General features: G+C 36.7%; 2 long non-coding RNA genes across 5 annotated transcripts in view; one reads left to right on the top strand and one right to left on the bottom strand.

Moving 5' to 3' along the window:
- The window catches only part of LOC132667410 (uncharacterized), a 965,632-nt gene that overhangs the window by 740,090 nt on the left and 197,889 nt on the right, over positions 1 to 27,653 (top strand). The gene's annotated exons all lie outside the window — the stretch shown is intronic.
- On the bottom strand, positions 91 to 1,901 carry LOC132667414 (uncharacterized). Its single transcript, XR_009605136.2, has 3 exons — positions 1,820 to 1,901; positions 427 to 493; positions 91 to 179 (listed from the first exon to the last, which is right to left on the bottom strand). It is a non-coding gene; the product is annotated as an uncharacterized LOC132667414 (long non-coding RNA).

The following is a 27,653-nucleotide window of genomic DNA, read 5'->3' on the forward strand; positions in this document are numbered from 1 at the left end:
GTAAGACAGTTAAGACGCAGGGAGGAGGACCAGGAGAACTAAGATGCCTTTGTTTTCAGCTTTAACCATAGTAAAAAGACCAAATTACCTGGTATTTATAGGTGTCCAAAGCATTTTATTATGTCCCTTTTTTCTCTCTTCTTTGATTTTATCCTTCCCATAAATTTTTAATTCATTTCCTGGATGAGGACAAGAATAAAGCCAATGAACAAAAAAGCACATCTATTCATTATATCCAAAGGGGAATATTTTTTAAATGTCACACATACACATATTTATATTCTGCTGTTCTAGAGTTATCCTAGAATAGTGTTCCAATGTTTAGGTCACAGGGTCATGTATTTTGTAATATAAGCTGATTTCAGCTGAAACGTCTTTTTTTTCTTGCAGCCTGCAACTTGTTCTTTTAGAATAAATGTCACTTACCATGTTTAAACTGCCTTTTGGTTCTCTGTTCATCCCCTTTTTATCTGGGCTCTGTATTTTGCTTAAACTGTGTGATTAAATGAGAATTGGACGATAATTTGAAATGATCACAGTGTTACAACCTTGTCAAAATCAACCAGAATGTATTTAGTGATTATTTTAATAAGCAATATTACATAAGTAATTTCATCATTTCTTATTGTTTTTTTTTTTTTTTTTATTCACCAAATGTATAAACAGTAACTGAATACATCCTAGCCCTTTGTAGAATTAAATTCAGGTCTTCTGGCTTGGCTTATGTATATGTCCCCATGATTCTAGCTTTTTCCTTTTTTTCTTTTTTTTTTTTTTTAATCTCTGTATTTTCTCCCTCTGGATACTGTTGCCTCCTGTGGTTTCATTCCTATGCAGATAAATGCTTGCAAATCTAGCCCAGAGAATTCTCTGTCTTCAACCTCACTTTTATCATTGAATATTGGATTAATAATAGTCTCATAAAGCTCAGATTTTCTCTAAATCAGATGCCACTAATTTATTTCTCATTCTATCTGCATAAGCTGTTACACTATAATTTTCCTCCCAGATAATATACTGGAGTAGAAAGTTACTGCAAACTTATTTTTTAATTGGGAAATATACTAGCATTGTCACTTTACACTATCTACTCAGATTCTGCTAATGCCTCATGCTCCAAAACACCTCCTTCATTATCTCCCCCAAACCAGTACCTCCTTCTACTGTAAGCCACCAGGCAAGATACTTTCAGATCCCTGTTTATACCTCATTCTTCAGCCATTTGCCACATTCAATAGAATCTATCTCTACAGTATTAGTACTTTCTCCTCAGTCTTTTCTCTCACACTGTTAATGGGGCCTTCAGACTTTCTTGCCTCCTCCTTCTGAGGAGTCACCCTATCTTTCATTTCTCATCCTTCACTCCTTTACAATAATTTCCCCTCCCCCCTCATATCTCTATCCTTCCCAAAGTTTCCAAAAACTCCTTATCCCTAATACTTCAGGGTATGTTCTTAGTCTGGCACCTAGGTTCTTCTATATCAGGGTCACTTTTATCTCCAGCAGATTCCTTGAACAGAGCCTATATTTCACAACCTATCTATTTTTCTTGAAATCATCATCACCCAATAAAATCCATTTCAAATGCCATCTCCTCTTCTGATTCTCCCAGTCCAATGTCATCTTCTCTTCTGTGAACTTTACCCCCTTGCATTTTCTGACCATTCAATGGTCCTAATTATATTTTAGATACTTGCAGATTATCTTATCCATTATTTTCCCACCATCTTTGCCCCCCATTCAAGTTTAAGCTCTTTCTGGGCCAGATCTGGCCTAATTATCTTTACATTTCTAAAACATATCAGTGCAGTTCCTATACCCGATATTCAGTCGTAATTATTACTTTTGAAGGGAAGCAGCTACTTGAAGTTTTTGTCTTCTTGCTGCTTGTCTTAGCAGACACTTCCCCCAATACAGTTTAGAATTGTAATATCTGGAATTCCAAGGATCTCAGTCAGCTGAGTTAACTCAGAGTGAATTGCGTAATATTCTGAGGCAATGAAATGAATGAGTCCTTACTCTACTGGCTTGATTGTTGGGACTTGCATTCTGTGTGCTATTCTTTGGATTCACATTTTGGGACCTGAGATCATCTTTGGGAGAATAGTATAAAATGGCAGTGTTAATAGACTTTCCAATTAACAGGTGAGTTTTCAATAGCTACCCCCTATGGTATAATTCTTGAATTATAATTATAGTCTCACATTTTACACTGAGAGGAATTGGAAAAATAGTTAATGGCTTTGACATCAAGAAAACCTGAGTTTTATATGCCCTTTAATCGAGGGCAAAGGACACAAGGAATGACTCTACCTGGAAGTGATGCTCACAAATACCTTTGTTTATTGGGCTGGGATCCAACCTTCCAACCTTCCAGAGTTGCTGGAGTGGAGGGAGGGGCAAGGGTATTTACAGCACTGCAAAGGCCTTATTCACCCCCTGACTTCATGCTCAGCTAAACTTGGAAATGCAATTGGTTTATTTTGTATAAATAAGCAAGAATGCTGGAAGAAACTAAATATCTTCATAAAACAAAACATTATGATACCAGAAACCCTTAGGAATAGCACTAATGCTTTTAAATGAAGGTTTTATTTGTCTCAGAGCTGCAAAAAGGAGTCACTAATGAGATGTCATTTAAATTCTAACACCTGTTTAATGGCAGTTTTTTCTCTATCCCCAAAGAGTAACTGTTTATGAATGTTTGCAGTTTTCCAAGTGTATCTACAAGAATTGTTTTTTCATAAACAATGTGATGCCTTTTTCCTCATATGCTAGAGTCACGTTACAACATATGATGAAAATTGTTGGTTGTGGCATTTTTGTATTACATAGGTTTCAAAGATAGTGTTATTTCATATGCTGAAACTTAAACTTTTATAGTTCTCAAAATAAATATTTTATTAGAAACTTCATGTTTTTCAGATTTATGAGTATATATTCGTATAAGAAAAACAAAATCTCTAGTTGTATTCTTTACCTACATTTAAATAACATGTGAACAGACATTGCTGAAAACTGTTTGCCCCTATATTCCCAGTTATGAAAAGAAAATATATTTATAAATAAACATACATGCACACAGGTATCTAAGAGTTACAAATAAAACATGCTTATTGACTTTTTTCTCAGGCGATAAATAACTGAAAAAGTCAGAAATGAAACTGTACCATTTCTTTTGTGATTTTGTTCTTCTTGTGTAAACAGTTTCTTATTCATGAAAGAAATCCACAATAACTACATTGCCATTTTTTTCTATTATTTCTCTAGAACTTGCTAGTGAGGAGGAAACAATACCACATGACTATATGAAAAATTATTTACTATTGGAAATATTTAGGATTTCCTAAATATTTAGGATCTCTCTCATTTGGTATCTTTAGGATCTGTCTCATTTGCTATTTGTAGCATTTTATGTGGGTTATTTTCATGTTTCACATTCTTTAATAAAACTACTTGTATCTCATTAAAAATGCATTTTTACTAAATTTTTATTTTAAATAAACTACCTCTATCTTGAGAAATTGAAATATAATTAATTTCTTTGGAGTAGCGGAGAACTTTGGCCATGGATTTTTACCAAGATGATTATATGAACTCTCAAAATGCTGACTTTTAGGGAAGGTTTGGGGAACTCTTCTGATAAGGAATGTGTATCTTTGAATTGACGTGAGTCATAGTTTTCTTCTGTTAGCATGCTGGAAGTATGACAAAGCAATCCTTGTTTGTGTCAGGAACACAGAATCTGGTCTTGAGGAAAGGTGAGACCAGAGCCTGTGTAAACCTTCCTAAGAACTCTGGGGATTTAAGCCCAGTGCACTAGGCTTTACTGCAAAAGAGAATGGTTGAGCCATAAAATGCTCGGAGTGTGGACTTGAACAATTCTATAAAACCTAAATGTTCTGCACATTAAAGGAGGAGAGAAGAAAATTGTTGCAGATGTGATTGGATTTCTCATTATGCTGAAAACTATTCTAAATTTCTTCCTCATGATCATTATTCCTTAGATTTCTTAGTACCAAATCATTTCTTTCCCTCCCCTCTCGTGACTCCCCCTTTCGTGAGATTCTTGCCAATTTAAGGTGCTCTTTTGAGTGAACAGAAGGACTAAGTGATTTTCAGTTTCTAGAATGCTTTCCTGTTCTCTCTCCCCCCGTGTGTGTGTGTGTGTGTGTGTGTGTGTGTGTGTGTGTGTGTATGTGTATAGATATGTATATGTGTATACATACGCGTATACATATATATGGCACATAGTGTATATGCTTATGCTCATGCACACCATGTATACACTCATATACATAACATTTATATAGTGTATATATATGCTTATGTGTGTATACACACACATATTACACAAATATACACACACACATATATAAAAAAACACTGAAGAATTAGAGAGTGTACATTTGCTTCTGGTTTATAGAATTTTTATTTATAAGTGAGATCTGAGTGCTTAATCGGTGTGTTCTCTAATTATGCACTGGATTTATTCACAGTCAGTTGACATATACCTTGTGCTGAGCCGAGGGAAATAAGCATATTCTTTTTTCTGTGCGGTTCCTTCCTGGCTTATGAAAGCCAAATATCCATTCTGTATGGAGAGATGAATCAGCAATCCATATAATATCTATTCATCATACATATTTCACAAGGAGGATATTGTGGTGACTGCAAAGTTCTTACAAAAATAATATGGAAATCCGGAACTTGATGTGGAGTGTCAGAGAGCCTCTTACTATTATTTACCTTATCAGCTTTTGCTTTCTGAAATCAATGGAAGGGCATCAAGTTCAGCTAATCCATATTTCTGAGTATGAAATTGAATTTATAGTCTGTAGTATGTTGACTACCGCTCGCATTTAAGGCATAATTGATTTTTATTGAAAAGCCAGCAGGCACATCAAAAATTTCCACAAACCACAAGGATGTTAAATTTTACCCTGTTTAGATAATAGTGTGGCTTTATTTATCCTTTAAAATGAAGCTTTTATATTTATATCAGCAAATGCTATGGAAGTGTGACTGATACCTTATGAAACCATCAATCCATGGTTCTGTAGAACTGTACTGCACAGAAATAAGCAACTTTAGATTTCTAAGGTAAATGTCTATGGTTGGCTTGTTTTAAGAATAAATGGATAAATGGAATAATAAATCTAGCACTATATCATGTCATGTGGCGAAGTTATTTTTTTCCATTGAAACAACTGCTTGTACCATTATTTCTTTTCCCTCAAATTCCTTCTGCATCTCATTTTCCCCTCTGATTTATGGATTACATTTTTATATCTGGATTAATTCTTTATACACGTGAAATGTAATTTCTGAGGAAAAAAATCTAGTCTATTTTTAAGTTAAGTAGTCATCTTTAGCGTGCATGATACCTCATTAAGCAAGTTTCACTCAAGTGTGCCCAATCAATGTGCTAAGTCCATTTATTTTTAACTAAAAGTTATCATCAGAAGACTCTTGAGTAGCACTGCCACAGAATGTGTAAACTCAGTGTTGGTTGCGTGGTGGGTTTTAGAACACCATGCTTTGGGGGTGCCTGGGTGGCTCAGTCAATTAAGCATCCAACTCTTGATTTTGGCCAAGTCATGATCTCATGGTTCAAGGGTCTCTCTCTGAACAAGTAAATAAACTTGAAAAGAAGTATGCTTTGACTCACCTTAGCAAAAACAAAGCAAAATAAAAACAAAAAGGTGCTGCTACCATTTTAGTGCTCCTTTTTCTATAATCCTATAGCCGTAGTTCTCACTGGGGTACAATATTACACCCTAAAGAGAAATTTGGGAATTTATGAGAGTGTTTTAGATTTTTACAAAAATTGGATGGAGTGCCATTGGGACTGGCTTGGGTGAAGCCAAAAAATGCTAGACATTTACAACTTGCAGGAAGACCCGGCACATTGAAAAACTGTTCCTTGTTGGCAGGACTCAATATCCTATCCGATAATCAATGTAGATTAAAAACCCAATTATTATCTGCAATTGAAGCCTATTTTTATTTTATATGTAATTATAAAAGACTTTTTAAAACATAACACTGAATTTTCTGAAACTCAAACTATCATGTAAATTAAGAGAAAAACGTTACTTTGAACTTTACCAATTGTTGATCACAGTTTAGCAATTAGTGGTAATTCTATGGTGTTTGCTACATCAATACAATAATCCTGTGTCAGTTTGCATTGACAGCTGATGCATTTACAGATTTACAAGTTTCTCTGCATAGGTATCAGCACTCAATTTTTCCTGTCTTCATTATGTAGCAAGCTCAGGTATTTATATTTTATATGTGCTATTGTGTTATGAAAAACTTTTCTTTTTTAATTTCTCTTTTATTTTGTAGTTGGGGCATTGTATTGATTTTTTACTGATGTGCTAAGAGTGGTCATAACATCTGTGAATTTTATTTTAGTATAGTAAATGGGCTATAAAATATTTGTTATAAAAAGGAGGCAGTAAGTCTGATAAGGTTGAGTACAATTGCCTTATGGCGTCAGGGCATGAATGCATTCTTTGGAAGATTCTCAGTGATAAATCTAGAGATTATTTTAATAGAACAATTATTTCCAATAAGGAAAATAGTATCCCAGGGATTTTTAAATACGCGGTGATAAGCCCTTAGTGCCTACCTTCTTATGTGTATGGATGAAGAGTGTTCAAAACAATTTGTCATATGCACAGAAATACAAAAGATGAAACCTAAAGAGATTATACATTAGTCTCTTAAGAGTAAAACTGACGGAGAGAAGCAGTATACCTTTCACAGAGGCAGATATTTTCAAAGCAATGTGTGACAGGTACAGGGACAAATCCCGTTAATAAGTAAGAGGATTTGTGCTTGGCTCTGTCACATGCCACTTTGAAAACCTACCCTCAAACTGTCTATAAATTTTCATGCCCATCTTTTTCTCCTTGCTTTTTCCAAAGCGTCTGATTTTTTTGTGCACCACTTTTCCCTGCTTTATCTCATGGCATCCTTAATAATTTTTCAGAGGTTGGTATGTGTACTATGATCTTGCGGTTACTTTATTGTTAACAAAATAATATTTGCTGTATCTATTCATTTTCACTGTCCCTTTTACTGCTTTGTTATAAGACATTTTCATCCCACTTATGAATTCTAAATATGAAAAAAATCTGCCTTACTGAAATTAAGGAGGGAAGGAGCATTTATCACATTTGTTAGTTTTTCCTTTGAATGTATAGTTATAACTTTTAAGAAAAAAGAATATTTAAAAATTAATGCTATGTAATATGAATGGTGCACTTTTTATCTGGAAAGAAAAAGTTGTTCATTTGTTTTAGTTATACCTTTTTTTTAAAAAAATCAATTTTTAACCAGGAGATGTATGTAACTTTTTTGCAAAGTAAACTCAAAACAGACTTTAATCCCAGTGACTGCCTCTGCTTTTGGATCTTGACTTTGGTGTCTCATCACACATGAGTATGTTGATGGAGGTAGAGGGACACAGTATTTGATAGGACATCTTTTGGTCTATAATTTGGTGCTGGGTGATGCTATGCCCTTTGACACCTGCCAAAGATTATTTGCTTTCTGGCAGTATATATTTGATAATTTGTTAAAATAATTCTATGACACTTTTCTTCTATGAAATATTTGTACATATGAATCTGTAAATTTTGCTTGTAGGAATCAATTTCTTCAAATTTCAGTATTATTTTAAGATGACAAGTTTCTGGGAAAAAAAAAGTTGTCTTTTAAAAGTGGGAAGTTCCAAACAAAAATCACTGCTGTATGGAATTTGTTTGTTTGTTTTCTACTCAAGAATGATTCCTAGAACCTATCAAAGTGTTTTCTAGAGACACTTGGGTGGCTCAGTCATTAAATATCTGACTGTTGGTTTTGGCTCATGTCATGATCTCATGGTTCATGGGATCAAGCCCTGCACTGGGCATGGGGCCTGCTTGAGATACTCTTTCTCTGTCTCTGCCCCTCCCCTCCCCTGTTTCTCAAAATGAATAAATAAACTTTAAAAAAAAGTATTTTCTGGAGGCCCCTGGGTGGCTTAGTCGGTTGAGTGTCCAACTCTTGGTTTTGGCTTAGGTCATGATCCTGGTGTCATGGAATCAAGCCCCACATCAGGCTCTATGCTGAGTGTGAAGCCTACTTAAGATTCTGTCCCTCTGCCCCTGTCCCCTGCTCACACTGTCTCTCTCTCTCTCTCTCTCTCTCTCTCAAAAAAAAGTGTTTTCTAGAGGACCAGCAATATACATCTGACACAATTTCTTTGCTCATCTGTAAGTACAAACCTAGGCTGTCCTTCCATAGTATCCAACAGCTGGATGAAAAGTAGAAAACTAAATTGGTCTGCCAGATGGTTTGTCTACATTATATCCAACATCTGGATATTTTTTAAACACTTAGATGATTGGCTGAGTTTTCATATTACATCTGCATATTTTTGGCACTCTGTTGCTCTGTGTGTGTGTGTGTGTGTGTGTGTGTGTGTGTGTGTGTGTGTTTGTGTGGGTGTGTGTAGAAAAAAACACCACCACTCAGATGAAACAATCTAGAAAAAAGAGCAATGGGCTTTGAATTTCTTTGTCATTCTCTGAACATCCAAATCTGGACTCAAGGACCAACTAGCTCAAGTTTCAATTATAGAAAATTCCTGAGAGTCAGTGACAAAGTGTGAAAGACAGAATTGCTTCTTGTGGTATTCAACTCAGTAATATCAGTAGATAGACACAACTCTGCAAGACCATCAGAGGCCACCTGGCTAAAATCGGTTTAGACTTTGGGAACTTATCTGTTAGTAAGGCAAAAAGTCGAGATAATAGTTTTTCTAATTTTCTCATTTTTTTCCCTTAGATATGAGTTTAAATAAAACAATTGCAGAGCTGAGCTCTTAACATAAACTAACACTTATGTCTATGAAACCATAATCTTAGAATGCCAAATAAGCAAATCCATACTGTAGTGATTATTCATCTAATGAGTAACAAAATTTTACATCTATGAGGCCTTTTGAGTTTTTTAAGTTATTTTATAATTATGGTCTTATTATCCCCATTAGGTAATAAAAGCCTTCCTTAAACATAGGTCTTTCATTCTCAATTTGGTGTAATTTCCATTAATCCATGAACAGAAAAAGAAATGGGAAAGGAAGGGACATTTAGGGAACAAATATAGTATCAGATACACTATATCAAGGGATTTCAAATGCGTCCTTTTACTTAACTGTCACCATTACTTCTGAGGTAGGAAATACAGAACAGAATTTGCTTTACCTTTTCAAATATTGGGTTTGAATCCTGCCTCTGATACATAGTAGCTAGCTGTATATCTTTAGTCATGTTATTAGAATACTTTATGATCTTTGGTTTCCTTACATATAACACGGGAATACTATTTACCTCATACTTGTTATGAAAATTATATGAGACAATCTATGCTAAGTGTGGGCTAAATTCAATTCATAGCACATGGGTAATGCTCAATAAATATTGTTCGTCATTTTACAAGTAAAGAAACAAGCTTAAAGAGTTGGAACTAGAATGTCCTCTAAGAAGGGACCAAATCTATGTTTGTCTCCAAACAATATTTATAGAAACAATAGTTTCCACAGTTCTGTTGCTTTTATAGGATTCATCCCAAGATGGAATTTTGTAAATTATATAGTAATTTCACATATCTTTACTCATTTTGAAGTGTTATCAAAATGAAACAGATAAATGCATCGCAATGATGACATTGATGGCATGTTATGGTTCCTATGAAAACCCAAAAGGACGGTATTGTACCAACATACACATTCCGATTACTTTTACTAGGTTTTATTAGCAACAACACCAATCCTGAAAGGTGGTAGGGTCTAAGCATCATTCTGTCACTACTATGATTAGCTCTACAAACATTTACTATGGACCTTTGTTTGGGCAGCAGGATTCTGGGATGAGTCAAATGCAGACCTTGCCCTCAAGGAAAATATCAGACAAACCAATACATAAAAAATAGAGTCTGATAAGTTGGAGTACACACATGTTGTGCTTTGGGAGCGTGGATGAATGTAAAATTCTAATTTAGAGAGTCTTAGAAGTTTTTACGGAGAAAATACTATTGAGAGGGCCTCAAAGGATGGGTAGGATTGGTGAACTGAGATAAACAGAAAATCCAGAAGTGGAGAAACACTAACTGAATGTCTTTGGAAAGCCGCTCTACACTTTGGCCAGCACATTGGGCACATTTAGATGACACTGAAATTATATGTTCGGTTCACTCAAATCATACAGAATGCTCTGCTACGAAGTGTGAATTCTAAGCTATGTCAATGAGGTAATTTTGAGATATTTGACTATGACATAAAATGATGGAAGCTGGACGATGAGAAGGTACTCAGGCAGGGATTAGGTGAAATGTAGACTCAAGGAAGCTGATAAACTAAAATATGTGATGTTTCATGAGTGTTCAAGGCATCCTCTCTATGTCCAAGTTTACTTATCAATAAGATCAGTCGCCTGGACTTGATTTGTTTTATAGGCCTGTTCCAGCTTTTATTTTCTGAGTCAGTATTTCCCAATTTGTGCTCTGTCGAATGCTATTTCTGCTTTATAACAATGTGTGCTATGTCAATGCAAAGGAGAAGAGTTTGAACAAATTTAGAAAACACAGTAAAATAATCAGAGTGTCTTTGAGAGGACTTCTCAAAGCCTTATTCTGTTAAATGTTTCCAAAGTGGAGAGTATATGTATATTGCCTTCTAAGATGATGTGACCATGGAACCCTTCTAGCTTACATCTTTTGGTGTCACAGTTCTATGAAACAAATTTCTTCTAATGCCTGACCTCTATGCTTATTAGAGTCTCTACTGAAATTGTAATAGGCCTTGGTTCTCTGTTTTAAAAATAACTTTATTGACCCATGTGGTACAAGAATGTCAAAGGGATATTTTCCCCTTGATACTTTAAGAGTCATGTAGGAGAGAGAAACATGTGAGGCATGCATTGAACTCCCCCCCCACATTATTTGAAGAGAGAATAACTGTTTCCTCAACCATCTAAGACTTTTGCTGCTTCTTACAATGGACTATAGTGATACCTACACTCTTGAGTAAAAATATTTCTCCTCTATGTGAGAAGATAATTCTCTCATTTATCAGGCCCTTTTTTGGAGGGGGGGGACACATAGACTAGTGAGAAGGGAAAAAATCAATTGACCAGACAGTAGACTAGTGTCATGAACCCCGGGCTATCAGTGGGTTGGTAGACGTCATGACCAGAATGCTCACACATCTATCAAAGTAAGCTTGAAATGATCTCCTCAGAAGAGTTTTAAGGAGGATCTTAAGTAAGATATGACACTTGTCAGAGGAAAATAAGAAAATTGTTCCAGATGGTTGAGACTGTGAGAAGGAGGTGAAGAGGTCAGAGGAGGCAATGACTGAGAGAGAAAGAAGAGGAGTGGTAAAAACCCTTGGGGGCTTGGGCAGGTAGCTTCAACCTCATCTAAATGACAGTGAGATTCCAGTGAAGCAACTAAAAAAGAAATTCTAAGTACTTTAGCATGCAAAGCCAATGTTTTAGAGATATCATTCAGAAGACAACAAGTTGTCAGGGTAGGTGAAGCTCATAATAAAATGGCATAACATTTAAGATGAGGGTAGATCCAAGGGCAATGTACACTGTAGTTGGTCGCTTTCCCCCCTTTTGCCATAGCCTGTTTACACCTTGCTGCCGAATGTACTCACAGTTCCTTCTGCTGTCTACTGGCAAGATGATGAGAGTACAGTCAACACTGCCTGGTCTAGTGTTAGCTATTTTAACTGTCTTAGGGAAATACTGAAATAAAGCATATGCTTTTTTCATTAATGACTCTTCAGACTTGGAAGCATGACAACTTCTCAGTTTATTGGTTTTTAAAAAATCAAAATATATCTCTTTAGAAACTGAAAGTGTTTAATTCTACCTAAACCTTATCTTTCTCAAGTTAGTTAAACAAAACAGAACAAAAGGACTGGTCTATTTCTGTTCCCACCAAATATCTGAAAATGAAAAAAAAAAAAAAAAACAGGGATGGATGCTTGAGCTATAGCATCTATGACTGTCTAAGCGCTGTGACACTATAGTCACATATGTATCTTGGGCACAAGGTGTTCTGGCCATATGACCTTGGCCAAATTATTCATTTCTGATCTTCCTTGGTTTATTCATCTTTAAAAGTAATATTTGCAGTATAGAGTTATTTTTAGGATTGAAAAATACAGTATATGTAAAGACCTTGGTTTAGTTCTGGGATCATGGTAAGGTTCATATTCTGCTCCTTTAGCCCTTGGATTTCTTTCATTCGTTTATGTAGCCAAAAACATTTTTTTTATCAATTAATTTTTAAACGCTAGCAATACAACAGTGTACAAAACAGAAAAACTTCTTGCCCTTGTGGAAATTATATTCCAGTTGGGGAAGATGGATAATAACTAAGCTGGGAACATACAGTGTATTAGTATTGGTAAATACTGTGGCATTGAGTGTCAAATTACTGGTTTCTGATTCATTGTTAGTTTTCTTGGATAGCCTAACACAGTGATTGATTTATCTACATGGCTATGGATACATTTCTCTGCTGAATGAATGTGAAAGCAGATTCCTTACAGTCAGGGTATAGCAGTATGATCATATAATTTAGGATCCAATCCAGGGCCCTTTTGAGAGTAAAAAGGGAGCTTGGGTCTCATATAGTCACAAGAGATGCAAACTAGGACTGTCTCAGGCAAACTATGGGTCTGTAATTATGCCAGGAATCAGGGACTTTAGCAGAAGCATCTCAGGCAGGTGGTACTGATATCGGTGTAATGTGGCAAAAATGATGTAGCCCACGTAGTAAACATTTGGATAGGGTAAAATTGATGGTGGCCAATGGCTAAAGAGGATTCATGAATAACATAGCTCAGAGTCATATGAGAAGTTCTTGTCCTGATAGAAGTAAATTACCAAGTGTGGCTGCTCCCATCCTGGGCTGGCCAGGTGCAAGCCAGGCAGATTCCAAACTAATATAGGTCCTCCTGGGCTCCAGAGCCTGGATTCTGTTGGTCAGGTAGCTGTCTTTTATGGAGACATGTGTTTTCCTCTAAGAGCCCACAGTGAACCTATCCTGGTTGACAGGGAGGATAATCTTTTGCCCATTTGAGGTTAGTGAATAGCAGGAAGTGTTTCAGGCTCCTAGGAGAAAGGGTGAGGCGTTAGTCCTTGCAGCTCTCTGGATCATCCCTATTGTGGTCCTGTTCTTCCAAGTGCCCTGTCTCCCTTCTTCTCATGAGTTATATAACACCTTGTTCCACTCCCTTGTGCCTTGGATTAGGGAGAGACTCCTGGTAACTGAGTCCTCTGAATAGAGATAAGGAAGAAAACCTCTCTTTGAATCTCACAAGGGAAAAAAAAAGTTGAAAGTTTCAAATAAGTGAGTGAAATCATGACTGACGCTTGGGTCCTTTTCTCTTTGCCTTAAGTCAGGTGCTTGTTGTCAATTATTGCTAAAAGTAATCATATCTCCAAAGTGTATAGTATTTTAAAATGTCAAAATGCTTTACGTCTTAAAATCTACTTTCAATGGTAATAATGGCCTTGTCAAATATGTTGTTAAGTATCATCATCATCTTTTTCTGTTTTCCTGGTAGCTCTATTTTATAGGCGTTGGATAGTACAAGACTTATATAGGAAAGTTAAGAGAGGCTAGCCTAAAATTTTGGACTATTCTGATCCCTAGAGGTTTCTCTACATTCCAAAAACACACAGGACTCTTGTATTTAAACATACTTTAAGAGACTGTGCTTGCTTTATCATTTTCAAAGTATTAAGTGTGCAATCTTTTGCAATATACTCTTTATTTAGCAAAGGAATCCAGTCCTTCCTTATAGATCAAATAGAACACATATAGATTGAATGACTTTCGAGGAATGACACACTTACATACTAATTTAGATGCAACAGAAATATAAGTGGTCCCTAGACTTTTCATTGGAATGATATAATTCAAATAACTTCCACACAGAACATGCTTCTGACAATTGACTTTTTTTTTTTTTTTTTTTTTTTATTTTTGGGACAGAGAGAGACAGAGCATGAACGGGGGAGGGGCAGAGAGAGAGGGAGACACAGAATCAGAAACAGGCTCCAGGCTCCGAGCCATCAGCCCAGAGCCTGACGCGGGGCTCGAACTCACAGACCGCGAGATCGTGACCTGGCTGAAGTCGGACGCTTAACCGACTGCGCCACCCAGGCGCCCCTGACAATTGACTTTTTAAAGTTTATTTATTTTGAGAGAAAGAGTGCACAAGCGGGAATAGGCCAGGGAGAGAGGAGAGAGAGAATCCCAAGCAGGCTCCACACTATCAGCCCCGAGCTGGATATGGGGCTCAAACACATGAACAGTGAGATTATAACCTGAACCAAAATCAAAAGGTGGGCATCTAACCAACTGAGCCACCCAGGCGCCCATGCTTCTGACAGTTATATATTTTTTGTTCTTGGGTAATAATCACTACAATGGTAGTAACAATATTCATACTGTTCTAAGCACTTTACACCTATCATCTTATTTAATGCTTACAGCATGTCTGTGAGTTAGGTATTATTACTACCTACACTTACAGAGATGAGAGAGGCTAAGAAACTTTTCTGCACTTGAAACTTGCTCTCCGCAAGTTACTTTCATAACTACTTGCTGTTGCCTACAGAAGTACAGAAAAATGATTCAGAATACCCCAGAGAAGAGTGTGGACTCTGAGTCACAGATTAATGGTTTTACATTAATCTCTGGTTCTATAAATGACCAGCAGCATGGTTTGGACATACCATTAGTACCATTAGCCTCTGTGTCTTTAACTGCAAACTAGCAACAATGGTGTTTGCTTTGGATCATTGTGGGAACTAAATTCATCTGTGTCTTAATTAATTACAGTCAACTGGCGGACAACATGGGTTGGAACTGCATGGATCCACTTATTTGTAGATTTTTTCCCAATAAATACAGTATAATGCTGTAAATGCATTTTCTCTTCCTTATGATTTTCTTAATAACATTTTCTTTTCTTTTTTTTTTTCTTTTTTTCTTTTATTTTTCTTTTTTTTTTTTTTTTTTTTCAACGTTTTTTTATTTTTTTATTTTTGGGACAGAGAGAGACAGAGCATGAACGGGGGAGGGGCAGAGAGAGAGAGGGAGACACAGAATCGGAAACAGGCTCCAGGCTCCGAGCCATCAGCCCAGAGCCTGACGCGGGGCTCGAACTCACGGACCGCGAGATCGTGACCTGGCTGAAGTCGGACGCTTAACCGACTGCGCCACCCAGGCGCCCCAATAACATTTTCTTTTCTCTAGCTTACTTTATTGTAAGAATGCAGTTTATAATACATATAGCATACAAAATATGTGTTAATCGGCTATTGTGTTATCAGTGAGGCTTCCAGTCAACAGTAGGCTGTTTAATAGTGAAGTTTTGGGGGGAGCAAAAGCTATACATGGATTTTCTACTGTGCGGGTGGTCAGTGCCCCTAATCCCAGCATTGTCCAAGAGTCAACTGTAATTCATCTGATTTCTTTTTTGGACCACCTATTATGTTCCAGGCATTGTTTGTGTGTTGAGGAAAACACAGGTGAGCAAGAGAGGCATAGTGTTCATACTTAGGAAACTAGTAGCCAAGCAAAAGAGGAAAACAAAGAAAAAAATGTAATCAAGCAGAAAAGTTGCAAATTACATCATGTTCTATAGAAGGAATGGAATAAGGACATGAATAGAACGGTCACAATTGCTAGATTATCAATTGCTTAGGTATAGTGGTCGTATCTAGCTTCTCTATCACTATATTCTCAGTACCTGTAATGTTATGAACATTCAATAAATAGTAATTGAATGAATAAAGAAAGAAAAAAAAACAGAAGTGTCTTCAGAGATAGCTACTTTAAAGAAGTAAGACCTAAGTTAAGATCTAAAATATGAGAAGAGTTGGCCATATCAAGTGTAGGAAAAAAGCACTTTCTAGGTAAAAGTCATGGGCAAAAGTCCAGAAGTGGGAAAGGAAGTTTATCTTTCTCCACCTTGGCACTGGATGGAGAGAAAACTGTCCTGTGAGAATAAGAAACCCTTGACTTGGGGTCCTAAGCTAGAACATCAGCCAGGAAAATTTGTTCTGCGAGGACAGTCCCTCCACTGGACCACACCGAATAGGCATAGATAAAGCTCTACTGAAGATGAGGTTACTTTTTAAAATTACACAATATGGGGGCACCTGGGTGGCTCAGTTCGTTGGGCGTCCGACTTTGGCTCAGGTTATGATCTCACAGCTCATGGATTCGAGTCCTGGCATTGGGTTCTGTGCTGACAGCTCAGAGCCTGGAGCCTGCTTCGGATTCTGCATCTTCCTCTCACTCTGTCCCTCTTCCACTTGCACTCTGTCTCTGTCTCTCTCTCTTTCAAAAATTAAACATTGAAAAAATTTTTAAATAAAAATACACAATATGTGTGGTGCCTGGGTGGCTCAGTGGGTTGAGTGTATGACTTTGACTCAGGTCATGATCTCATAGTTTGTGAGTTTGAGCCCTGCATCGTGCTTACTGCTGTCAGCCCTGAAGCTTTCATTGCAGACCCTGCTTTGGATCCTCTGTCCCCCTCTCTCTCTGCCGTTCCCCTGCTCATTTTCTCTCTCTCTCAGAAATAAATAAGCCTTAAAAAAACTACACAATATGATACACTGTACTCTGAGTGAGAATTCACAGACATAACATGCAGAAGGGTGAGAATCACAACAAAATCAGACAAGTAGAATAGACTGATATTACAATAAGTATGTTTCAAATAATATTACAGAACAAGACTCAAATCATTAATTACTGTTAAACATATAGATAAGCATACACATATGCACATACATGCAGCCATTAATCAACTTGATGGCAGTTATCCATTTACACATATTAGTAGCATACTTTGTTTCCTTGAAATTTCCAGTTTTGAATTGCTTTATTTAATGTGCATTTCAGTTATTCACCATGTCACAGGATACACACAATGGTTTCTACTAGGCTTCTTTAAAAATACAAAGGCAAAAGTAAAAGCAGAGGCCCGTGATTGATTGTACATTTAAATAAATGCACTACAGATTGAGACAAATGTGCCAAGCATGTGTGTTTCAATCACTGTATCGTCACACAATTGAATAAACACACATGTACAATACAATGTTTAATTGAGTGCAGCAAGTACATTTATTTTAGTGATTGCACCATTGCATATGCAAGCAAATGTACGGAGTTCACTCTGCTAGAACTGAAGTTTTGTACACATATACAAGTTTCAGATCTTTTACTCAGGCTGATAGATCACAAATACCCATATATTTTTAAATGATTGAAATAAAGTATGTTTTATGTCACAAAATTTACTTTTAATGGGTTCAAGTAAATTTGAAAAGAAATCTGGTTATTAGTTTCCTTACGGAAAAAAATCACACTAAGAATCTCTAAACATTTCTGTCTCTTAAAATGTCACTCTAGTCTCAGTGTGGACGAAACAGGGTATTTCCTGCGTGCCCCAGTAGCTTTTCTATGACTATCTCATCTGGAAATTGCAGTTCCAATTCTTGAGGCATCAAGCATTTGACTCATTTCGCTTTAGGACTGTTTGCACAGCTTCGGTCAAATTCAGTATTACCTGATGCATGCATGCACATCTGAGGGCCAAATCTGGACTATTAGGTCTAAAGACCCAAATGGAGCTGGCTAGATTCTTTCATACCTCCTTCATGCTCTTTTACATAGATGTTCTTTTTCAGAAGTGCTGCCATACACAGATTTCTATGTCATTTCCATTAGTAGCATCTTAAAAGGAAGAAAAAAGAACACGAAAGCTAAGTAGCAGTGTTTGCTTTACTGTGTCAGCTTTCTCACATCTGTTTCATTTTCCAGGTGTGATGGACAGGTGGTAATGAATGTTCAGCACCAGGTACCCAAAAGGAAGTTGCTCAAGTAACAAGTTTCATAGCTTGATCTTTTTTTACCTTGAATGTATTGGCTTTAATTTTAATTATCTTTCTTTAATAGGTACTTTTAAAAAAATTCCTGCTTTTAGCATCTCTTCACATTGAGGGGTTTATTATTTGGAGAAATTCTCCGATAGATATGTCTAACAATAGAAATTTTACAATGCTAATCTAGGTTAGTGTTTCCAAGAGTGAGTTCTGCAAATTTAATTCCAAGAAATATTACTTGGGAAAAAATACTTTCCCAAATATGTTTGGAGAACGTATACATGCTGACAATATTAGCTAATTTCAATTAAGTGTTTACCATTTGCTTTGGCTGCATTAATTGGTATTAGGTCCTGCTTTTTTCCTCACTTTACAGATGAGGAAACAATTTAAAATGTAAAATAATTTCCTCATGCATTTCCTATTTAAGGATGTACAAAATTCATTAGCTAAGACGTCTTGCCATGAATTAACCTGGATAATCTTATTTAGCCCAATTTTTACCAAACTTAGATATGAGGGAACATTTTGCATATAAGATCTTTTCACATCCCACAGGGTATACTTTAGGACACTCTAGACTAGGGAAATGAAAATAGATGAGATTTACTACCTTTATGAGTGTTAACAATAACAACAACAAATGCCTGGCTGTGCTCAAACATAGAACAAACAATATGATTTTTAAATATATTTGCTGATCAGTTTAGTTAAATGGCAGATCATTTTGATGAAAAACTAGCCAAAGTGATTGCTTGATGATGGCTATTTTTTTAAATGGCTATTTGCATCTTTTCTTTAACACAGAAGGTCATTGCTGGATTATTCCAACATAACCCATTGAAAAGTGAATAATTAAGTCAAACAACCAGTCATGTCTTGTGGCTGATTTTTCTTTCCACTAAATTGGCTGAATGGGATTGTTAGTTTACCCTCAAAAACATTTAATGGCATTTCTTTTGCCAGTGCTTCTTATATTTTTTGTAGGTTTGCATTAGGAGAAAGTTTGTATTTATTTACTGTACATATATAATTTTGCCCAAAGTAGATATAACCCAAAGAACAGACTATATTCAACCACTAGATAAGGTTTCATGGCGAGGAGAAAAAGCACTGTGCTTGCTTTTAAATAAGTGGTAGGAAAACACACTTGTTTTTATTCTTACCTTCTCTGAAGTGGTATCTTCTTTTTCTTGTCCATATAACAGAATATATATGACAATAAGACATATGTAATTTTTACCCACTTAAGTCAGTAAGATAGCCCTTTAATGAACAAACTTAAAGATATAAGAATATGTCCCTATCTTTCCTTTGCTCTGACAGAGAGCAAAAGGAAATAAGGAAGGATCAGCCAAAGAAATAAGTATAAATAATATCACAAACTTTGAGAGAGAGCTATGTTAGGCTTCAGCCTGATTGTCCTGAGAGGTTTTTATTGCCATTTTCTCCATCCCCTGCTTAGCTTTTGCTAAAGATGTTGGTGGGACAATGAAAGCTGAAAAGTAAATAGGTGCTTCAATAAATGCAAACAAATGAGTGCTTTCCTAGCAAAGAATTACGGAAAATCAGCCTTTCCTCTGAAGCTAATCCCTCGACAGCTAAAACTGTGAATTTCCCCCCTCAACATGCACACAGATGGGTTGCCAGTGCAGATGACAGATGAGTTGTGTTTGGCGGGATTAATGCGCATTATCATGTTAATGGATGCTTAGGTGAGGTCTGAGCAAGTCACAGGCCTGGGCAGAATTACTGGGGTTTACAGAACTCTGTGTGCTCATGCTCCTCTTCTCTTTCTTCTTCTTACTAATAATTAACTTGTAATGTTTAACATTTTTAGCCCACCAAATGATCCACAGCCTACTGCCTTCTTAAGTACTCAGAGCATTTATAGATCCAGCATCATGTGCTCTGTCCTTTGACATGCAAAACACAGGCAGTCCTGCCTGATTTGTCCTTCTATTGCCTTTGTGCATTCAGATCCCTCATAATCCACAGTCTACTGTGTTGCAATCGCTTTTGAAATCTGACATATTGATCAAGAGTTACCCTTAGTAACTACTGCACATATATCAACTGTTGTTGAGCGTGTCAGGTCACATTTGATGGCAAGATGATCCTGTACCCAACTAGAGGAAGCTCCTGCAGCGCTCAGAGGGGTTGCTTCTGGTAACCTCATCTGGCCAGAAGGGTCTGTTGTTGCATCATCACTAACGCAATAGAGCCTCATCGCATCAGAGCAGGATCTCTAGGGAAGTTAGTGACAGTGGAGATCTCACCACAGAGATCAAAGTATATATTTTCAATATTCTATAATGGCTTGCATTTTTCAGATTAAGGCAAAAATCACTAAGTGTTAATATCAGGCTTTTATGTTCTTTTGAAATTGTCTAAGAATGGCCAGATATTTTTCCTGTTCAGTTTAATTCAGCAAACCCCTTTTCGATGAAGAAGTGTATTGATATTACCCGATAACATAAGCAAACTTTTACAGGTTTCTGCCTTAAAAAATACTATTGCAGAAAATAATTTCTGCATCACGGAGATGTTCATCACGCCGTAGAGTAAGTAGTATGTATTCAGCAGTCTAGGTAGTTTCTTGAAATTCACTTAAAATCTTTGTTATAGAGAGAAAATTTCTACCTCACTCTTAAGTGGGAAGCACGTGATTGAGGGGGAAATATTTCACAAGGTATTGGCTTCATGTATTAATTAAAACAAATCGCTCACCAACAGAGTGATACCTATAAATAGACGAAGTACATGTCCCTGTTTGTTAGAATCTGTGTCTACTTCTGTTGTCAGAGACTGGCTGTCAACAATGTCCCCTTTTATTCCCAACGATTCCTATTTATCTGATAAACTTATAAACCCAAGTAATGGATCTAAATGAGGCTGTCCCATATTCAGAGTATGCCAGAGAAGGAGGCTATTACTTGGCAGTTAGTAACCACTGCCACAAAGCGTGTCGGATCCACTGAGTCCATAGAGGGGGACCATGAGAAACAGAATTTCCTTCTGAGGAGAAATTAAGGCTGAAACCCCCCAATCCAGACAGCGCCTGTTGTTGTTCTTTTCAGTGAACTTTTTAAAGTTTTCATTCCAAAAATAATCAAGAATCATAGGTACACAATCAATGCATGGTTTCTTTTTCTCATCCAATAATTTTTATCTCCAATAGCTTGCTCTAAATAAAACCAAAATATGCAATTAATGCAGTACAAAATCCTTAGTTATCTGAATTGATACAATTTGACCACACATATTGTCACATTAACTAATCAGTTAATTATCACATCAACTTTATGGGTTAGCTATTAGCATGAGCATTTTATATGTGAGGAAACTGACATCAGAGAGGTCAAGTACGTTAGGATGACACACACAGCTAAGCAGTGGGGGATATGCTAAATATGCAAATATTTGATTCTGAAAGGCCCAATCATAACCTTTACGATGCATTAACTTATATATACACAACCCACATAAAAATTTCCTTGAAGTCTAAAATATGTCATTCGTTTTGATACTATTCTAGAAATATGTTTGGTGTCAAACTATGTTCACATTGACAGAAATACCAAACTATCCCATCAGTAACTCTCATTCCTTTATTTTATTTTTTGCTATTTTCACTTTATTGTTCCATTTTGTTTCCTCACCTGTCCTTATGTATGGCTGAATTAAAATAATTAACAGAACAATAATGTTCCTGCAGCTTGACCAATTAGAACACTTCACAAACACCTCTGCAATTCAGACACAGGAAAGCCAGACTGGGAAGGATTCTTTATTAGAAAATAAGAAGAATTTAATGGATCCATACATAAATCCTTAGTGCTATGTGGTGAATAATAGGCATTGTGTTTTTGAGAACCAACTTTAGGTTGGTTATATGTCAAAAATAATTTTGGTAATTGCCCCAGGGCCTGATGTCACTGCAAGAAGCAAAAGCTACTGAAAAAAATATGGAAAGAAAAAAAGCATTCCTCTTAATTAATTAAAGCATTAATTAATGAACATTAATATTTTATTAGAGTTTCTCCATTGAAAACCTTGATATTAGTAATAACTTCCGTCTGACATCGTAATTTTGTGAGAAGGATAAATGTGATACTACTGGCAAAGGAGCATTTAACTCAAGGTAATCCTTAAGGACTCAAGGAGGAGAGTCCCCATTTCACAAATTTTTACCAAAATGCCATGGAAAATAATTTCCCTGGTCTATCCATTTTAGTACCATTCCAAGTATATGTAGGGTCAAAACATGGTTGTAATTATTGTTCTTTTTTATACTCATTATTTTTAGTACATGTTAATTCATGAGGATCTTTCATACTTCAAAAAGATAGACATAATTTTTATGACCTGAGGGCAAAATGTTTTGTCATAAGAGCTGAATATGAGTGTAAATTTCATAGAAATTGAGAAGTAAAAGATACCTTTCTCACATCAATATTCCTCAACTTCAGAAAATAGCCATTGTGGTAGTTTTCTAAAAGGACATATAAATGTGTTGTTGAAAAAAAAAGTTTTATTTTCCAAAAGATTAATCCAAAATATTCAAGTTTACCAAGTTACATAATATTGTTCCTTGTTGAGCTGAGCTTTTCACCCTCTCACACATAGATGTCTAAAGAAAGGAAAGGGGAGGGGGAGACAGTCTGAATTTTTTTTCAAAGCTTATCCCACTTTTGCGAACAAATGTCATCACTGCTGCTCTTAGACTCCATGAAAATGTGTGGCTTCTTATAGGTCTTCCTCAGATGAGCTGAAGCAGGAGGCAGCTGAGGACAGACTGCTCTAAAGCCCTGCTCTACATTAGCTCTGCTGAGTTTTTTTCCTTCTGTGAACCTCCTTTAGGCAGGGCATGAGCTCTCTGCCCTGAAAGACCCTCCAGATTAGGTGGGTGAAGGTCTTTGGGAATAAATCCTGAGCAGCGAGGATCCTCAGTCCACATATATAATCTTTTGCTTTCATCACCTGAAGCCTGTCAATGCCTATTGCCAAGGAATTAGAAGAAAAAGAAAGGCTTACTCTGCAAAATTTCTACACTGGAAAATGTGTGAAATGAAAATTATTTGAAGTGATGCACCCATTATGTATTCTTGAGTCAGACAATATACAAAAAGATACATCTCCAGCAGGCTCATTCTTCTGCGAGGTCTGAATTTAGCTCTTTGATGAGAGCATCCTTCCAACCTATTTACCACCGGTGTTACCCAGAGTAAATAATTACCATAACAATATGTTTGGCATGGCAGGGGTTAAGCACTTACTCCTAGCCTTTCTCAGAGCTCTCCTTTTTGGAGTGGTGGCTTATTTGTGTGATCTGAAGGCTATCTGCCTCTGTCCATATAGGACAGAGGCAGAGGCACTGAGCCCTGAAGCACGCACAGAGGCCAGTAGAGGTGCCTGGAAGGGACCTACATTAGGTGATGCCCTTGGAGAACAGATTCTTAGCTTCAAGGAAAGTTATTTCTACCAAATCATTTCAAATGCGTTGCTTAGTTAAGTTCTCTTCCCTTTCCTTCTTTGCAGATGGTAATGGTGTCGTTTTATCTCCACCTAGGAACTTGTGTCAACAGCTCCCTCCATGGACCATTCACTAGAGCTGCAATGTCACACAGTGTCAGAATTGGCAGTGTGTGTGTGTGTGTGTGTGTGTGTGTGTGTGTTTTGTTTTCTTTTTAAATCTAGAGATGTATGTTTTTTTACTTCTAGGAAATCTCCTTTTTTCCTTTGATGTCTGTCCTTAGCTGAGCTCTTCACTGGTCATACTGAGTCTGCACAATCCCTAGTCACATGTTCTTGGGCAGGCCTGGCCCTCCCCTTCCACTCTCCTTTTGATGGTTGGGATTCTCTTTGTTACCATTTATTAGCCTGATTAAAAATATTTCTCAGCTTATATGTCCCTTAAGGGTAGAACTATTAAACTTTTATTTTCTCTAAAATTTGATATAATGTGGAAGAATCTTAGTAGTATGTGCTTTTGTGTGTGTGTGTGGGGGGGAATGGATGTGCATGTATGTGTGTCTTAAATTTTTGTTTGTTTTTTAAACATCTGTGACCAGATTTGAGCGTTTCCTATTAAAACCTGTTGCTCTTATAAGCGTCAATACTTGAAGCCTGACCATGATTGTAAGATTATCTGATGACAACGTATGGACAGCCCTCCTGCACCGAGCCTTTAGCAGAACAGGTTCAAGATTGTTTTCATTTGTTGCCTGTTGAGAGAAGCCGCAGGGAAATGTCAAAGTAGTACTCAATGACATGTTATACTACTTTTAAGCAAAGGGTAATTTTTAATTTTTTATTGTTGGTACAGTCGCCTGTGTGTGTTTTTTTATTCTGTCTTTACATCATGTAGTTTTATTTCCTTCTCCTGCACAGTGGCCCTTTGAATGTCAAATCTTTTCTTGCTTTGTGATTTGGATGGAATAGATTGCTTATCTATTAGAGTTCTCTCATCAGATTTTCCTTAAGCTTTGGGATCTTCCTTCATTTCCTTTGTCCCAACAATGAATCAGAACAGAAGTGTCTCTGTAGGTAGGGAGGTGTAGCAGAAACCTAGCAGAAGAAAACTCTGTTTTCAGAAAAGATGCCATCTTTTAAGGGAGCAGCTCTGAGTGGAAGTGTTGAAAGTCTACCAAACTCAAGAATCTTCCCATCCCTTCCACCAGCTCAAACCCCAACCACATGGGAGATTCAATATTGACTGTCATGTTATCCACTGGAGAATTTTACTAATAAAATTCTATCCCTGTTTTACTCAGGGTAAGTTTACATGTTGCCACAATAACATACTTTATTCTGATTTTATTGTTAAACTGTCTCTGCAATTCATTTGCAATTGAACCATCACAATTGAAAACTAACAGAGTTTTAACGGAAGATTGTGAAATTTTGATACAAAATGAATTTCTCCCATGACAGATTGGTAGTAGTTTGGAATGCCCAGTGACAAATCAGGTAGGGTGCTACTAGGACACAACTGAACAGCATTTATGGTTATTATCTGTGCTGCTTTATTATTGTCATTTTATTGTATTCACAATGTATAAATACTATAGAAGAGATGTGTGGTTTATCAAGTGATGACCAGTGGCATATTGCATCTTGTTTAGAGGGAGTCAGTCCTCTTGCCTTGTTGGGAATATAGAGTTTAACAAGGCACTTGCCATCATTTCCTTAACAGGGATAATAAACAGAACAATTCTGCATAAAAGCTCATATCAGCTTCTTTCATGCCTTTTCTTTTCAGAAGGCTGCCTAAGGGTTTAAGCAATTTACTGGTCTGACCCGCATCCTTTCTCTGCAGTCTGCGGTTCTTTTGTTTAACATTAGTATGTGGGCAAACAGCATTCTGAGCTGTGCAGAGCTTATCAGCCCGCGTTCAGTCGACCGGAACCCCATTCTATGTATCTAAGCGGGGCCACATTTAATACTTCACAGTGGGAGCACCTGCAGTTTCCAAAAATGACTTGTTTATCAGATAAACTCTGTCCTTATGCTGACGGATGTGGTGGATGGTGGATCTTCAGTATCATACTCCTCTAATATAAGGCTTGTACAAAATATGGTATGCGGAGGGATGAGGAGACCCACAGACCAGAGTCATGACAAGAATTGTTTATGTGGTCACTATACAGCTGCACTCAGGATTCGCTTGCTGGGTATGGGAAAATGAAGGCAACTCTCAGTTTCTCTTTTGGAATTGAATAAGTAACTAATTCCCACGTTACCTGAAGTGTTAAGTAGAGGAAAGACATTTTCACTGTTAACATAATGCTTTATGATTTCATTGGTAAACACTGTAAGGTGCTTTAGTGCCATGGTCTGATAAAAGCCAGGAGCCTGAGGGGACTGACTGAAATATTGATCATCATGTACCCAATGGTACCAGGGTGTTGGGAGATTAGAAGAAGTGGGCTTAGGAGATTTATCTGCCATTAACCCAAGCTAATGCATATAGTCTGTTAACTCAAAATGATCTTTTCGTTAAAATTTTTATTAGAATTTTATGAAGTTAGTTTAAACATATCAAGGAATTATAAAACCTTGTTTCTAAAACACACAACTCCAATTTTGAGATTCTTTACTATGGACGTATCGTATTATGCAATTAATTTGAAAGCATTGCCAGTCTTTATGTATATGTGTACACATATATACATATACACGTATATGCAAACACTTAGTCTGTTAACAGAAGTTATTATATATGCCTTTTAATAACAAAATCATTTTCTAATGTTGTATTCTTTCTCAAGAGAATGAATTAGGTGATGTGCATTTTAAAAACGACTTATTCCCAAGAGCAGTCCAGTTATGATACAATGATCTGGACCTTACCCTGACATTAGTAGCATCTAAAGTGATGTTAAGTAACACAGGTATGGACTACCAAGTGCCTTCCCACCAGGACTGTTGTCACAGAACAAGTGCTGATTCTAACTGATTAGGTTTGATCCTTAATGCAGTTCACATTGCTTGTGGTACTCTTATAATTTAGCACATATGTTACGTTTTTACTCCTACCTATAATTACTCTTCATATTAAAGCATTTTCCCTCTAATTATTTCACTAGTAGGAGCCCCCTTCACCTCTCAGCTCTCTGCTAATTAAATACCTTTAAACATGTCTTTGTTATTAATTGTAAAGTGTTGCCATGACCATCTGATAAGATAATTATTTGGAAAACCAATTTTAAATTAATAACTAAATTTCAGTATTTTCATGTTGGAATAAAGGCAATATATTGAGCAAAACAATAAATACCATGAGATGCATCTTTAAAGCCTATGTGGTCAAATCATAGGCAAAGTATGATGTTATTCCTAACAAAAGTGTAATTACTATAATACACAAATCAATACAGTTCTGGGAAAAGGGATGGTGTGTTTTTATATTTTCTCCATATTTGCCTATAGGGTTCAATGCCCTTTTTATGTATGGTTAAATACATCCATGCACTGTCTTTATACAGGCAGGCTTATCAAAGAAGCAGCCATTAAGAAATATATTCAATATCAAACTAGAAGACATTTGTGTGCCTTCCCCTACTCTCACTAATGTGTGCTAGCCAACTGTTCATGCAGAAATTGTAACTGTTAATGAGGGTTAAAAGGAAATTTTAAATTAGGTGTCATCTTTGGAATAAGGTACCTCAACTGTTATAGTCTGTCTAATATTTATTTTCTATCTTGCCTCTTGCTCTTAACACCACCGGCCACTAAAAAAATGTATATATGATAAAAATTATTATTACAATATTTCTCAACGCACACACGCACACCCCTTCCTGGCCCTGCACATTTTCTGGGTCTAACATTTCTGATTGCGCACTGTTTTTCCTAACACTAAATCCCGGGTGTCATATGCCTTGCATGGCTGCAGACTTTGGCCTTTTCACCTGCTGTTTTGGTTGGCTTTAGATGCAAAGAGAAGAATATGAAAAAGAGAAAGGGGGAGGGAGGGAAGTTTGGAAGACTGAAGCTAAAAAAAAAATGGCAAATGTTTTTAGCGCCTTCATCTAGACATGTGTCCCCTCACTCTGTGACATGGCTGCTCCAATGTTGCCATGGTGAGGATTTCTAATCATCCCTACACATGACAGGCTCCTATTTGTCTGCACTCCCTTGGGTGTAAATTTCTAGGCTTAA

The sequence above is a fragment of the Panthera onca genome, chromosome B2 (assembly GCF_046562875.1).
Source record: "Panthera onca isolate mPanOnc1 chromosome B2, mPanOnc1 haplotype 2, whole genome shotgun sequence".
In the NCBI taxonomy this organism is placed as follows: domain Eukaryota; kingdom Metazoa; phylum Chordata; class Mammalia; order Carnivora; family Felidae; genus Panthera; species Panthera onca.